Source organism: Bubalus bubalis, chromosome X (assembly GCF_019923935.1).
Source record: "Bubalus bubalis isolate 160015118507 breed Murrah chromosome X, NDDB_SH_1, whole genome shotgun sequence".
NCBI lineage: Eukaryota > Metazoa > Chordata > Mammalia > Artiodactyla > Bovidae > Bubalus > Bubalus bubalis.
Genome location: NC_059181.1, coordinates 79,890,512 through 79,905,497, shown reverse-complemented (window position 1 = coordinate 79,905,497; position 14,986 = coordinate 79,890,512). Strand labels below are relative to the sequence as shown.

Below are 14,986 nucleotides of genomic sequence, written 5' to 3'. Positions count from 1 at the left end.
CCCCCCCCCCCGTGACTGACTCTAGTTCCCCCCAATCTCCAGGCCTCTTGAATCAAGTTAATCACCACCACCACCCCCTCCCCCCCACCACCACGGAGTCTCGCGCCCCCTGCCAGCAGGCTCCAGTTGCACTAATAGACGGGTCCAAACAAGCCGGGGGCAGTGGAACGCTGAGCGCTGATTGGCCACTCTTGGCTCCACCCCTCATCCCTCATCTAGTCCAAGAGCGCTGTACAGTTTCACCAGCGCTGGGTAGGCGCTCTGGTGCTCACCGAGGACGCTCCACTCCTCGGGTGCACCGATCTTTCTGATCCTGTCTTTGGAGCAGCTAGATTGGCAGCCTTGACTGCTCCATCGACCTGCCTGCTCCTAAACTGCGATTGCATATGAACTTTTCTTACCTATTCTTGCACAACGTTGTCGTCGGAGTCGTCGAGATCATCGTGGTGCTCGCTTGATGGCCTTCGTCCGTTTAGAATAGTGTAGTTAGTTAGGGGCCACCAAAGAAGAAAGAAGACGCGAATAGTGCAGAGATGCTGGAGGTGGTCAGTTACTATGCTAGAATAAGATAGGGGAACAGGAGAAGCCAAACCTATCCGGGGGGCGCACGGTGGCCCGGAGGAGGTCGACTTGCCGGCTCTTGCTATCGCGCCGAGCTCCCTCCGTCCTTCCCTCTGCCGAGGCGCGAGATTGCGGCGCGCAGCGCAGCGCACTGACTGCCTCGGGCTCCGCTGGGCGATTGCAGCCGAGTCCGTTTCTCGTCTAGCTGCCGCCGCGGCGACCGCTGCCTTGCCTTCCTCCCGGACGCTTGTGGTAAGTTGGAGCCCTGGGCGGCATTGCTAGCCAAGACCCTAACGGTTTAGGCGGGGGATGGGGTGAGGAGCGGGGACAGATCCCGGATGGTTGCAGCTTGCAGGACCGCACTGACCCGGGCGGGAGGTGAGGGGCGCACGGGGGCGGGGGGGGAGGGGCTTGGAGGGACTCGGAATATGCAGATGGCCGAGAGACTAGGGTCCCTGGGCGGAGAGGGGCTTAGGTTTCACAGGAGGGGCGCCAGAGTGTCAAAGGAGGTTGAGAAAGGTGGGGGTTGGGGGGCGCTCGATATGGGAAAGCGCTGGGCGGAGGCGCCGGTCTCAAAAACGAGGCGCCTGGGAAGCCGAGAGAGTAACTGAAGGTGGGCGGGGGGTCTCAAGAAGTCAGGTGGGAGGGAGGAGAGAACGAGAAAGAGACTGAACGCGGGTGTCTCTGGGTAAAGGTTCAGGCTGCGGAAGGTGCAGCTGAATTGAGGGTATGGTCTACGTTTTTAAGAAATAATATTGGGTAAGTGGGAGGGGGCTCAAGGGTTGGGATAGTGGGAGCGGAGGTGGGGTGAAGGATCCTCTATTAAGTTCTCATTGAAAACCGACCCTAATTTTCGGAGAGTCTCAGTGAACACCGATAACTCAGGGGAGATAAACACTGCGGATCTGTGTCTTGGTGTAACAGCTGTTGGCTGAATTTGAACAGCGCTGCTGATGGTCACGTAAGTTTAAGAGGAGAATATAAGGGCATACAGCGAGCCATTTTATTAGCTTACCTAAGTCACTTGGTGACAGTTTTATATTTTGAAAAGGATTGCCGAGAAGTCTCCAGCGCTCCTTCGTGTTCCGTATTCCGGTCCTTTATTCGGTTTAACCTGACGAGCAATCTTAACAGCGTACCTTGGAATTGCTAAACAGAACAGGTTGCCATTCCTGATGCCACATAAAGTTCGTCATTGCAAAACGTGTCTGTGTGTCTATTTCTTTTTTTAATTTTTTTAATTATTATTATTATTATTTTACTTTACAATATTGTATTGGTTTTGCCCTTTGCTTTTTGCTTCCTGTTGAGTAATATGCGACCTGAGGTGACAAACATTTTGTGTTGTGTCTGAGAGCCCTTTAAAGCGACGGTGCTCCCCCACTCAAATTCAGCGGGTGACATTCGGTACTTAGAGAATATCTGATTTGGTCAAGAATCACTGCCGGTACTGCGCAGCTTCTTCATTAATATTACCATCACAAGTCCCAGCCATGGAAACATCGGATTGCGGAGTCCCTAAATTGCATATACCCCTCACCACATACCTTTTAAGCAAGCTAATGGAAGGAAAACCTTGCTCTAGGGGGAAAAAAGCATTGAGCTAAAATGACTGGAGTTAGGGAACGTGCTGCGCAGTATGTAGGTAACCTCTGAGTTCCCCAGTTTGCAGACATCTGTGACCTCACACACACTGGTGCAAAGGACATCTCTGTTCTGGAGTTTAGGTTTATTGATACATAGCAGCCATTCTGACAATTAAAATATGAACACAGTAGAAATCAAGTGTTTCTGTAGTTGACTACATATGTGCAGACACAATGAAAAAGGCCAACTGACATGGCCCACAGTGGGGGGAAAAATGATTACCATGATCATTGCATTTCTTTTGCAGTATTTAAGTCACACTGAATACCATCCTTTCGGAAAAGTAGAATTTCTTTGCATCCTGATGCCTTGATCTTTAAGAGTCATCTACCTCTCCCCCAAGGAAGGGGGGCAATTACATAATTTTTCTATATTTTGGGGAGACAGGTTATAGAATATTTAACTATACTTCTCAGTCCCTGAATATGTTCTTCTGGTCTTTGGGAAGGAAATAAAATATTTCTTTATTTCGTCCACACTATTTTTTTTTTCCCCTAATAGCTTTTATCATCTAAAGCAACAAGCCCAATGCAAGCCCTGACATTTAGAAGGTGGATAAGGTTTGTGATTGAAATGTCAAGGTAGGATATGGGATGCTTAAGCCAACACTGACAGTGTTTTTCTATCTGCATAATCTAGAGATGTTTATTAACCTTTCCCATGCTTTCTTGAGAAGTCTATATCTAGAGTTGTCATGGATGATGGTGATGAGTTTTTCAGATAATAACATGACGGGCTTTGATGTAATATGAATTCATGGGAAGATGGGTGAAAACTGACATTTTTGCAAACCTACAGGATACTAGGCATGGAGTGAAGAGCATTACATATATACCTTATTTCGCATGGTCTTCATAGCAAGCCTATGAAGAGGAAGATACTCCTATTTTATTAGTACCATTAGATTTTTCCCTTTTATTTCTCAAGGTATTCTTGTAGATTAATTTATGACAGCGGAATAAGAATCCTTCCTTTGTGCTTTCAAGGTTATGTGAGAAGTACAGGTTTATTTCTTTAGCAATAGAAATATAATATAAAAAACTAGCATCTTTGATATAATGCTGGGCTAATCTATTTTTTTTTATTTTATTTTATTTTTAAACTTTACATAACTGTATTAGTTTTGCCAAATATCAAAATGAATCCGCCACAGGTATCTATTAAGTTGGCTTAAGCAGCATTGGCATCTCACCCATAGAGGTTTTATAGATGATAGATTTATTCTTTGGAAAGTAAACTTTAAAATCATGTTAGATTTGAAGGAATATCACTACTGTTTTAAACTTAATTATTTAGAAATATTTCTGCATTTACTGGTAGATAAATAAATCTCAATAAACCTGAAGTCTGCATCAAACCCCAATTGTTTTACTATTCCACTTATGTCCTTCAAGTAAACCTTATTACTCTACAGTTAAAGGAAACACACGAAACAAAATTTGAGTGAAAGATTACCAGTAACCAATATTAAGTGTCCTCAGCTACTCTTATTAAATTGTTCAAGGCGTGAGATGGAACAAGGTGACTGTTACGGAGTCCATTAGCAAATAAGCCCCAAGTTATAATGGCTACAGAAGCTCCAGACTGTTTGGCCCATATCATGAAATAATTTCTCACTACCTTCCCTTTCTAGCAGTTTGGTACTTCACAAAATGAGACAATATGGTACTTGTATTGAGATTACTTTAGTGATATAACAGAGAAAATAATAAATTTTGTCCCACTAATGGTATGGATAGCCATAAGCAAACTAAGAAAACTTAACCATAAGTTTGGGTTAATAACATATTAATTTAAATATAACATTATATATATTAATGTTATGTATTAATATAATAGTATACTAACTCCATGTGTGAAACACATGGATTTTAAGCAGTTTTAAAATTATTGCACAAAGCCATGTTTTTTACTATTATTAATTTGTCACAGTTCCAAGATACCTGTTAAATTTTATCTACAACTTGTATACTATTTAATTCCAGAAACTGCCAATAACCAGATTAGTGTTCCATCAATCAGTCATTCCGTCTCTGCCTTTCTTCAAACTATTTTAAAGCTTCCTTGTATACTCAGAATATTGCTGCAGAACAGCCTAGTAATCACCATTTTTTGACCAATAACATTGTCCTCAACCAAGAGGTTAAGCTGCACCATCAGTCAGTCAGTTACCAGCAAATTTAATATTCTCACTCACATGCTACAACTCTTTAGTCACTTCTGAAATCTTAATACACAAATGATATAGTGAAATCAGGATTTCAAATAAGATGTACATGAGCTGGAGTCTTAATTACATTTTGTCTCTCTGTATCCAATATCTCTACTTCACCCTATATATTCCGTCCTCCCTTCAGCTGTGGTTAAGACTATGCCATGTGCAGTTTATGAAGATATTGCTTATTATGACATTGTACATGTAGTTGGCACATAATAAAGTTAACCTTGCTAATTAAGGTTAACCTTCCTTGATAGCCAGTTGGTAAAGAATCTACCTGTAATTCAGGAGACCCCGGTTTGATTCCTGGGTCAGGAAGATCTGCTAGAGAAGAGATAGGCTACCCACTCCAGTATTCTTGGGTTTTCATGGTGGCTCAGCTGGTAAAGAATCTGCATGAAATGCGGGAGACCTGGGTTCAATTCCTGAATCGGGAAGATCCTCTGGAGAAGGGAAAGGCTGCCCACTCCAGTATTCTGACCTGGAAAATTCAATGGACAATATAGTCCATGGGGTCACAAAGAGTCACACACGACTAAGTGACTTTCACTTTCACTTTATTCATAGATGACCACTTATATGGTCTAATTTGAAAAGCACTAGAAAGGCCTGTGGACTCCCAAACTAGTGGCCTTCATGTTGTTCCACAGTGCTTGAAATTCTACATTCAGGAATTTCCTTTTTTAATATTAGTCATTGTCTCTTTTAATAAAAGTATCCACTTAAATGGGCAGTCATGGTGGAGAGATCTGACAGAATGTGGTCCACTGGAGAAGGGAATCGCAAACCACTTCAGTATTCTTGCCTTGAGAACCCCATGAACAGTATGAAAAGGCAAAATGATAGGATACTGAAAGAAGAATGCCCCAGGTCAGTAGGTGCCCAATATGCTACTGGAGATCAGTGGAGAAATAACTTCAGAAAGAATGAAGGGATGGAGCCAAAGCAAAAACAATACCCAGCTGTGGATGTGACTGGTGACAGAAGCAAGGGCCGATGCTGTAAAGAACAATATTGCATAGGAACCTGGAATGTTAGGTCCATGAATTAAGGCAAATTGGAAGTAGTCAAACAGGAGATGGCAAGAATGAACGTCTACATTATAGGAATCAGTGAACTAAAATGGACTGGAAGGGGTGAATTTAACTCAGATGATCATTATATCTACTACTGTGGGCAGGAATCCCTCAGAAGAAATGGAGTAGCCATCATGGTCAACAAAAGAGTCCAAAATGCAGTACTTGGATGCAATCTCAAAGAGGACAGAACCATCTCTGTTCGTTTCCAAGGCAAACCATTCAATATCACAGTAATCCAAGTCTATGCCCCAACCAGTAATGCTGAAGAAGCTGAAGTTGAACGGTTCTATGAAGACCTAAAATATCTTTTAGAACTAACACCCAAAAAAGATGTCCTTTTCATTATAGGGGACTGGAATGCAAAAGTAGGAAGTCAAGAAACACCTGGAGTAACAGGCATATTTGGCCTTGGAATACAGAATGAAGCAGGGCAAAAGCTAATAAAGTTTTGCCAAGAGAACACACTGGTCATAGCAAACACCCTCTTCCAACAGCACAAGAGAAGACTCTACACATGGACATCACCAGATGGTCAACACTGAAATCAGATTGATTATATTCTTTGCAGCCAAAGATGGAGAATCTCTATACAGTCAGCAAAAACAAGACCAGGAGCTGACTGTGGCTCAGACTATGAACTCCTTATTGCCAAATTCAGACTTAAATTGAAGAAAGTAGGGGAAACCACTAGATGATTCAGGTATGACCTAAATCAAATTCTTTATGATTATACAGTGGAAGTGAGAAATAGATTTAAGGGACTAGATCTGATAGATAGAGTGCCTGATGAACTATGGATGGAGGTTCGTGACATTGTACAGGAGACAGGGATCAAGACCATCTCCATGGAAAATAAATGCAAAAAAGCAAAATGGCTGTCTGGGGAGGCCTTACAAATAGCTGTGAAAAGAAGAGAAGTGAAAAGCAAAGGAGAAAAGGAAAGACGTAAGCATCTGAATGCAGTGTTCCAAAGAATAGCAGGAGAGATAAGAAAACCTTCCTCACCAATCAATGCAAAGAAATAGAGGAAAACAACAGAATGGGAAAGACTAGAGATCTCTTCAAGAAAATTAGAGACACTAAGGGAACATTTCATGCAAAGATGGGCTCCATAAAGGACAGAAATGGTATGGACCTAACAGAAGCAGAATATATTAAGAAGAGGTGGCAAGAATACACAGAAGAACTGTACAAAAAAGATCTTCACGACCCAGATAATCACAATGGTGTGATCACTGACCTAGAGCCAGACATCCTGGAATGTGAAGTCAAGTGGGCCTTAGAAAGCATCACTATGAACAAAGCTGGTGGAGGTGATGGAATTCCAATTGAGCTATTTTGAATCGTGAAAGATGATGCTGTGAAAGTGCTGCACTCAATATGCCAGCAAATTTGGAAAACTCAGCAGTGGCAATGGCACCCCACTCCAGCACTCTTGCCTGGAAAATCCAATGGATGGAGGAGCCTGGAAGGCTGCAGTCCATGGGGTCACTGAGGGTCGGACATGACTGAGCAACTTCACTTTCACTTTTCACTTTCATGCATTGGAGAAGGAAATGGCAACCCACTCCAGTGCTCTTGCCTGGAGAATCCCAGGGATGGGGGCGCCTGGTGGGCTGTCATCTATGGGGTTGCAAAGAGCCGGACACAACTGAAGTGACTTAGCAGTAGCAGCAGCAATGGCCACAGGACTGGAAAAGGTCAGTTTTCATTCCAATCCCAAAGAAAGGCAATGCCAAAGAATGCTCAAACTACCACACAATTGCACTCATCTCATATGCTAGTAAAGTAATGCTCAAAGTTCTCCAAGCCAGGCCTCAGCAATACATGAACTGTGAACTTCCAGATGTTCAAGCTGGTTTTAGAAAAGGCAGAGGAACCAGAGATCAAACTGCCAACATCTGCTGGATCATGAAAAAAGCAAGAGCATTCCAGAAAAACATCTATTTTTGCTTTATTGACTATGCCAAAGCCTTTGACTGTGTGGATCACAATAAACTGTGGAAAATTCTGTAATAGATGGATGGGAATACCAGACCACCTGACCTGCCTCTTGAGAAACCTATATGCAGGTCAGGAAGCAACAGTTAGAACTGGACATGGAACAACAGACTGGTTCCAAATAGGAAAAGGAGTAAGTCAAGGCTGTATATTGTCACCCTGCTTATTTAACTTATATGCAGAGTACATCATGCAGAGAAGGCAATGGCACCCCACTCCAGTACTCTTGCCTGGAAAATCCCATTGACGGAGGAGCCTGGTAGGCTGCAGTCCATGGTCTCGCTGCAGTTGGACACGACTGAGCGACTTCACTTTCACTTTTCACTTTCACGCATTGGAGAAGGAAACGGCAACCCACTCCAGTGTTCTTGCCTGGAGAATCCCAGGGATGGAGGAGCCTGCTTGATGACGTCTATGTGGTCGCACAGAGTCGGACACGACTGAAGTGACTTAGCAGCAGCAGCAGCAGGAGAGTACATCATGAGAAACGCTGGGCTGGAAGAAGCACAGGCTGGAATCAAGATTGCCAGGAGAAATATCAATAATCTCAGATATGCAGATGACATCACCCTTATGGCAGAAAGTGAAGAGGAACTAAAAAACCTCTTGATGAAAGTGAAAGAGGAGAGTGAAAAAGTTGGCTTAAAGCTCAAAATTCAGAAAACGAAGATCATGGCATCTGGTCCCATCACTTCGTGGGAAATAGATTGGGAAACAGTGGAAACAGTGTCAGACTTTATTTTTGGGGGCTCCAAAATCACTGCAGATTGTGATTGCAGCCATGAAATTAAGAGATGCTTGCTCCTTGAAAGGAAAGTTATGACCAGCCTAGATAGCATATTGAAAAGCAGAAACATTACTTTGCCAACAAAGATCCATCTAGTCAAGGCTATCATTTCTCCAGTGGTCATGTATGGATGTGAAATTTGGACTGTGAAGAAAGCTGAGTGCCAAAGAATTGATGGTTTTGAACTGTGGTGTTGGTGAAGACTCTTGAGAGTCCCTTGGACTGCAAGGAGATCCAACCAGTCCATTCTAAAAGAGATCAGTCCTGGGTGTTCTTTGGAAGGAGTGATTCTAAAGCTGAAACTCCAATCCTGTGGCCACTTCATGAGAAGAGTTGACACATTAGAACAAACCCTGATGCTGGGAGGGATTGGGGGCAGGAGGAGAAGGTGACGACAGAGGATGAAATGGCTGGATGGCATCACCAACTCGATGGACATGAGTTTGGGTGAACTCCGGAATTTGGTGATGGACAGGGTGGCCTGCCGTGCTGCAGTTCATGGGGTCACAAAGACTTGGACACGACTGAGTGACTGAACTGAACTGATTCACTTAAAAGGGTAACCTTTTATCATAACCAAGCATAAATTCATTGACAGCTATCAGAAAGACTTTAGAACTGCATTGTCCAATACAACAGCCACCAGCCACATATGGCTATTTACCAAGAATACTGGAGTGGGTATCCTATCCCTTCTCCAGCAGATCTTCCCCATCCAGGAATCAAACTGGGGTCTTCTGCACTGCAGGCGGATTCTTTACCAACTGAACTATCAGGGAAGCCCTCAATATAAATTTAGACTAATTGTAATTGAAAAAAGTTATAAATTCAGTCCCTTAGTCTCACAGACCACATTTCAGCTACTCAACTGCCACATGTGGCTTCAGTTCAGTTCAGTAACTCAGTCATGTCTGACTCTTTGTGACCCCATGAACAGCAGCATGCCAGGCCTCCCTGTCCATCACCAACCCCCCGGAGTTTATCCAAACTCAAGTCCATTGAGTTGGTGATACCATCCAACCATCTCATCCTCTGTCGTCCCCTTCTCCTCCTGCCCTCAATCTTTCCCAGCATCAGGGTCTTTTCAAATGAGTCAGCTCTTCAAATCAGGTGACCAAGGTATTGGAGTTTCAGCTTCAACATCAGTCCTTCCAATGAACACATGTGGGTAGTGACTACCTATTGGACACTCAGATATAGACCATATCCATCATTGCAGAAAATTTTTGTCTGCAATGTACTAGAAAGTAGGGACCCTTAGCTTTTTCACAGAATACTTCCTCTATGTAGACTCCTTGCTTTAAACAAAACTTGGATTTCTCCTACTTGGTTTACTCCTATGGAAGTCTTCCTACTTCCTGACAGATCTCTCAAATGAATGTAAACTAATTCTTATCCTCAACATCCCCCCCTTCATTAATCTTATAACCCCTCCACATGTAAAGACTTAAAGTCATGGTGAAACTCACCTAGTTCCATTTTTTTCAACCTCCAAAACACTAGGACATGTCTCTTCCACTCTTATTTAAACAATATTTTATTGAAATATATACCATCCCCACATTTCTTTCTTGTCTCTGTTGTGTACACCTTCATGGAGATTTTTGGGATCTGGCTTTTTCTTAACGTTCGTTTTTAATCTTTACATCCTCTGGAGACCAGTATCTATGAAGATTGCCAGATAACAGCCGAATCTCATAATTCCTTGACCTCTTATTTCCCATGGTCCTCAGCTTCAGACCCATGGCTACACCTGAAAAACATCAATTTCTAAAATTTTATGTTAAAAAATACTACCCTCAGATCGTGACATTCAGGCCTCACCCTGCCCCCACTTCTGTTTCTCTTGTACCTGCTCTTCAGCCTCATCAAGTCTTCCTGGGCCCTTCCAAAATTTCTTAGTTATAATGCCCTCTCTTGGCTCCACTTCATTTTCTTCCTAGTCAGTCCTGTGTTTCTCATCACGACCCAATATGCACCCCTCATTGCCATTTCACTGTCCTCACCTTTTACCTCCAGTATTTTGAGTTAATCTATCCTATTTTCTACTCTGATTGTGACCATTAACAAAGAAAGCTAAGATAACTACACATTTATAGTCATTAAAATAACTAAGCTTTCCTCTGACTCATTTTTCTATTAAATACCCTTATGACCCTGTTCCCCATCCCATCTCCAGCCATACTCCTCTATCAGAGTTTCTTTTGGCACATGGGAAGCTGTTGACGTAGTCAGCAATAACCAATTCATCTACCCTAAATTCTTAAACATGTTTCTTATTATTCAAGTCTAAGTGACTTTAAGAGGAAGAGATCATCTGGTGGAGAGCAAAGCGGGGTACATTTCTGACAAAAGGAGTGAGCAATAGAGAAAGCAGAGCATGCAGAGTTTGTTCAAGGTGCCTTGGGGACAGCCTGTACAAGGTGATGAGCCAAGCCTAGAAGGAATGAAGGTGAGTAGTGAATGTGACCATCCAAAGAAAATGAAGCAGCTTGAGATTGGGAGTGAGAAACAAAGGGTGAGCATTCAGAGTTAACCAGAATTATTGGCAGGGTATGAAGGTAGACTCAATATATAATTTTTAAAAATCAAAATTAAACACCATTGAGACCAAAGACAATGTCAACTAACGTCTAGAAAATAACAGCGTTCTAAAAATTGACCAGGACTCTCTTTATCTTTTCTTTTTTTAATATATAAAATAAGATTATTGTCTATAAAATCATTAGTAGATGCCTATGAGTAAATGTCACAGTGTTTAAATCTTTTTATACATGTATTTTAAACTCACATCTCTCTCATTTTATCTCTGTAATCAAGATTGAGTATTTTCAGGTATGACTTTATAGACTCAAGATAGGAAGACTTGCCCAAGTTAGCAAATAGTCATTCTTCAAAAAACAGGTATAAACAATGATAATAATAGCTGTTAATTATTGAAAGTTACTATGTACACACATTTCTAAGAGATTTACATGTATTACTTATATGTGTCACAACTACCCCATGAAAAGGTACTACTAATATCTGCAGTTTGCAGGTGGGGGAACTGAGGCACCACTGAGGTTAAATAATCTACTCAAAGTAATTGACCAAAATCAAGCTTAAAACGAGGCAGATTTGATGCCAGTTACCATGTTGTTAAGCAGTAAACTCTACTCCTCTGTTTAGGAATTAATTAGTTTCCCCCCCCCCCCTACTGTAGTCACTAGTGTTTGGTAGAACAGATTTGCATATGAAGATGAGGATATTATTACTGACAGTGCCCATTAATCATTCATGTGCTACTTGGCAAGGTGAAGATAGGCATGTAAGTTTGTCTGGAAATGCAACTACCAATACAAAAGTAGAGCAAATGAGAAAGAACTGTTAATACCAGGGGACACAAGGATAGGAAGCCTGAGTGAAGTTCAGTGGAGTTGTAGACATCACTTTAAGAGTGAAATGAAATCAGAGACATAATACTATTATATACAGAGGATAAGTGCAAAGGGTTAGGTATCACTATAGTGAGTTGGACATACACTCAATATCAGAGCAAAGCCATTAAAATTTGATCACTTATCTAAAGTTGCCTACTTGGAATTGAAATAGGAAAATTTGAAGTCCTAGAGGTCAGAGACCAGAGTGACAGATGGGTCATTAAAAATCATTTATTGTATTTCAGAGATATTTGAAAGGATTTATGACCCCATTTCCCATGTATTACCTTTTCACACTGGCATCCAGAGAAATAATGTGATAACTCTGACTTAAAACATAGGTATTATAAACAGTAATAGTCAGATTTTTTAGTTTACTGATCTGAGCTCAGGTAGAAAGACTGTATCAGAGTACAATATTTCAACTAAAGTTAATGTAAGGTAGAAAGACTATTGGAGAAGGAAATGGCAACCCACTCCAGTGTTCTTGCCTGAAGAATCCCAGGGATGGGGGAGCCTCGTGGGCTTCTGTCTATGGGGTCACAAAATTTCTGTATATTTAAAGGGTTTTTTCTTTCAAAAGTTGTTTTTACTACTTCCATTTATTGCTACTGCTGCTGCTGTTAAGTCGCTTCAGTCGTGTCCTACTCTGTGCGACCCTATAGATGGCAGTCCACCAAGCTTCCCCGTCCCTGGGATTCTCCAGGCAAGAACACTGGAGTGGGTTGTCATTTCCTTCTCCAATGCATGAAAGTGAAAGTGAAGTCGCTCAGTCGTGTCCGACTGTAGCGACCCCATGGACTGCAGCCTACCAGACTCCTCCGTCCATGGCATTTTCCAGGCAAAAGTGCTGGAGTGGGGACTTCCTTTTGTTACTTAAATTTTAATGACATAAAACCTGATTTGTGAGTATTTATTACTAGAAATACTGAAGTCAGACTGGAGAAGTCCAGTACTGTGATATGAGCCTCCCTTCTCAAATGCATCTAAGTTCTACCTGGTCTTCAAGATCTGGCTCAAGCCCTCACCTCTTGCCTGAATCTTTTGCCCACTTATATGGCAAATTCCTTGCCTATATAAGTAATCAATTAATGTATCTTGATTGATATGTTGCCATATATGATATCTATGTCTCTATCTATATATGTCTATGTAATCTCTGAGGAATATATGTTTCAATGGTTAAAGCAAAAGTGAAAGAAGATAAAGGAAGAACTAAAGTAGAATTTTTAGTATACCTGCATAATAGTATTTAACAACTCAAGGCATCTAAAAGAATAACAGGTTTCTCTGAAATGATTACAGACAATCTCTCTGAACGTGCTTTAGATCAATTAATAAATTATAAATCTTCTTAAACTAGTTAGCTAAAGCTTAGTCCTATCATGTACAGGCTTATTTTTCCATTTCACAGGAAAATATACCATGTTTTGTGTGTGTGTGTATATATATATATATATATATATATATATATATATATATATCTGTGTATATGGTCTTCCCTTGTGGCTCAGCTGGTAAAGAATCTGCCTGCAACGTGGGAGACCTTAGTTCGATCCCTGGGTTGGCAAAATCCCCTGGAGAAGGGAACAGCTACCTACTCCAGTATTCTGGCCTGGAGAATGTGTATGTGTGTGTATGTATGTATGTATATATATATATATATATATATGGACATATACATGTATATATGTCATATCTTGTAACATAGAGACACCACATTCTATTGGCCACATACATATCTGGTGAAGATGTGCTCAATGTTTAGGAATATTTCCACATTCTGGCTATAGAATCCCCTTGTTATTTGGCCTTTAATTAGCAACTTCAAAGGTGTAGATTCACTCCACAATATGGCTTGACGGCTTATAGAGAAGCAGAAACTTTAAAAATAACAATCCCCAAATGTCTTTGCAGCAAATAAATTTGTAACCAAGAGCTTTATTGCCTCACTTTTGTAATGTGATAGGAATTCAGAGGTTATTATTAATGAATTGCTTTGATAAAGTCATTACTCTGTCAGGGTTTTTTTCATCTTAGATTAGAAAAAAACAGTTAAAATTAATTTAATGCTTTGTGGCTTGCTCTAGCATTTTTTGATTAGTCACTGATTCTCAAACAGTAATAGGCCCACATCCTATATTATGTAATGTCAATCTGAATGAGATTCAGAGAGAAGTTGATGACGTTATTTTTGGTGGAAGTAAAACAGGAATATGGGACCTTGCCAACAAATATTTTTTTAACCAAATTTTAAGAAACTATAAATGATCTGGTTTCTCAATAGACATTTCTCTAGTTCTTTCATCACACTTCCATACCTATTTTTTTAAATCACTGTGCAAATGGAAAAGAATTTATGATACATGGTAGAAGTATAAACCTTCAAACTACTCACTGATACAATGACTCCTTTTCCCCTTTTGGAAGATATCATTTTTAGGATAGTTACTTCCTTTAAAAAAATTTGTTTTTATTGTGGGGATATACATATAACATAAAATTTATCATCTTAACCATTTTTGAGTGTAAAATCCAAGAATGTTAGATAGATTGACATTGTCGTGCAACCATCACCACCATCTATCCCCGTAACTCTTTTCATCTTGTAACACAAACTCTATACCCATTCAACAATAACTCTGCATTCTCCCCTGACCGTAGCCTCTGGAAGCCAACATTCTACTTTCTCTCTGACACAATGACACTTGTTCTCCCAAGTTTTAAGTTAGTATGTCCTACCTCAACTTTTCCTGTTTCTACTGCCAAACCTCGATCAATTATCTAAATTCTTTTGCAAGTAAATTTACAAAATTCACTATCCATGTTTATCTGCCAAATTAGTTAACTATAAGATGAAGGTAAGTTTAAAATCCTGTGAGCACTGTGGATTTTAGCAAGTCTTTGTTGAGGGCCTACTACATGCACTACACTTTGTTGGAATGTTAGAAATATTATACAATACTTCCCCCCAAAAGCTAATAGTTCTATCATAGAGAAAAGACAATTTCATGTAATTATAAAACTTCAATTCATGGTACAGGTTTTATTGATTTCTCTCTTTCCTACCCTCCCATTTAGGATGAACGAGGAAAACAATGGGTCAGTCACTTATTTTACTTGGGTCTCAGTTTTTACAACCATAAAATGAGAGAGTTGATAGGTGATCTTTCTGTAAGGGTCCTTCAAACTAATTTGTTTGTTACAAACAAGAAGACAGAAACTACTGAAATTAAATGACTGATATTCCTAATGTTATACATCTAGAGAC

At 40.7% G+C, this 14,986-nt stretch overlaps 1 protein-coding gene across 1 annotated transcript in view; it reads left to right on the top strand.

The window, feature by feature from the left end:
• Positions 1 to 259: 259 nt before the first annotated feature.
• HTR2C (5-hydroxytryptamine receptor 2C) overlaps positions 260 to 14,986 on the top strand; it is a 343,880-nt gene continuing 329,153 nt past the window's right edge. The window contains exon 1 of the mRNA XM_025275906.3: positions 260 to 813. The gene's annotated coding sequence lies outside the window, so the exon portion shown is untranslated. The remainder of the gene's footprint in view (positions 814 to 14,986) is intronic.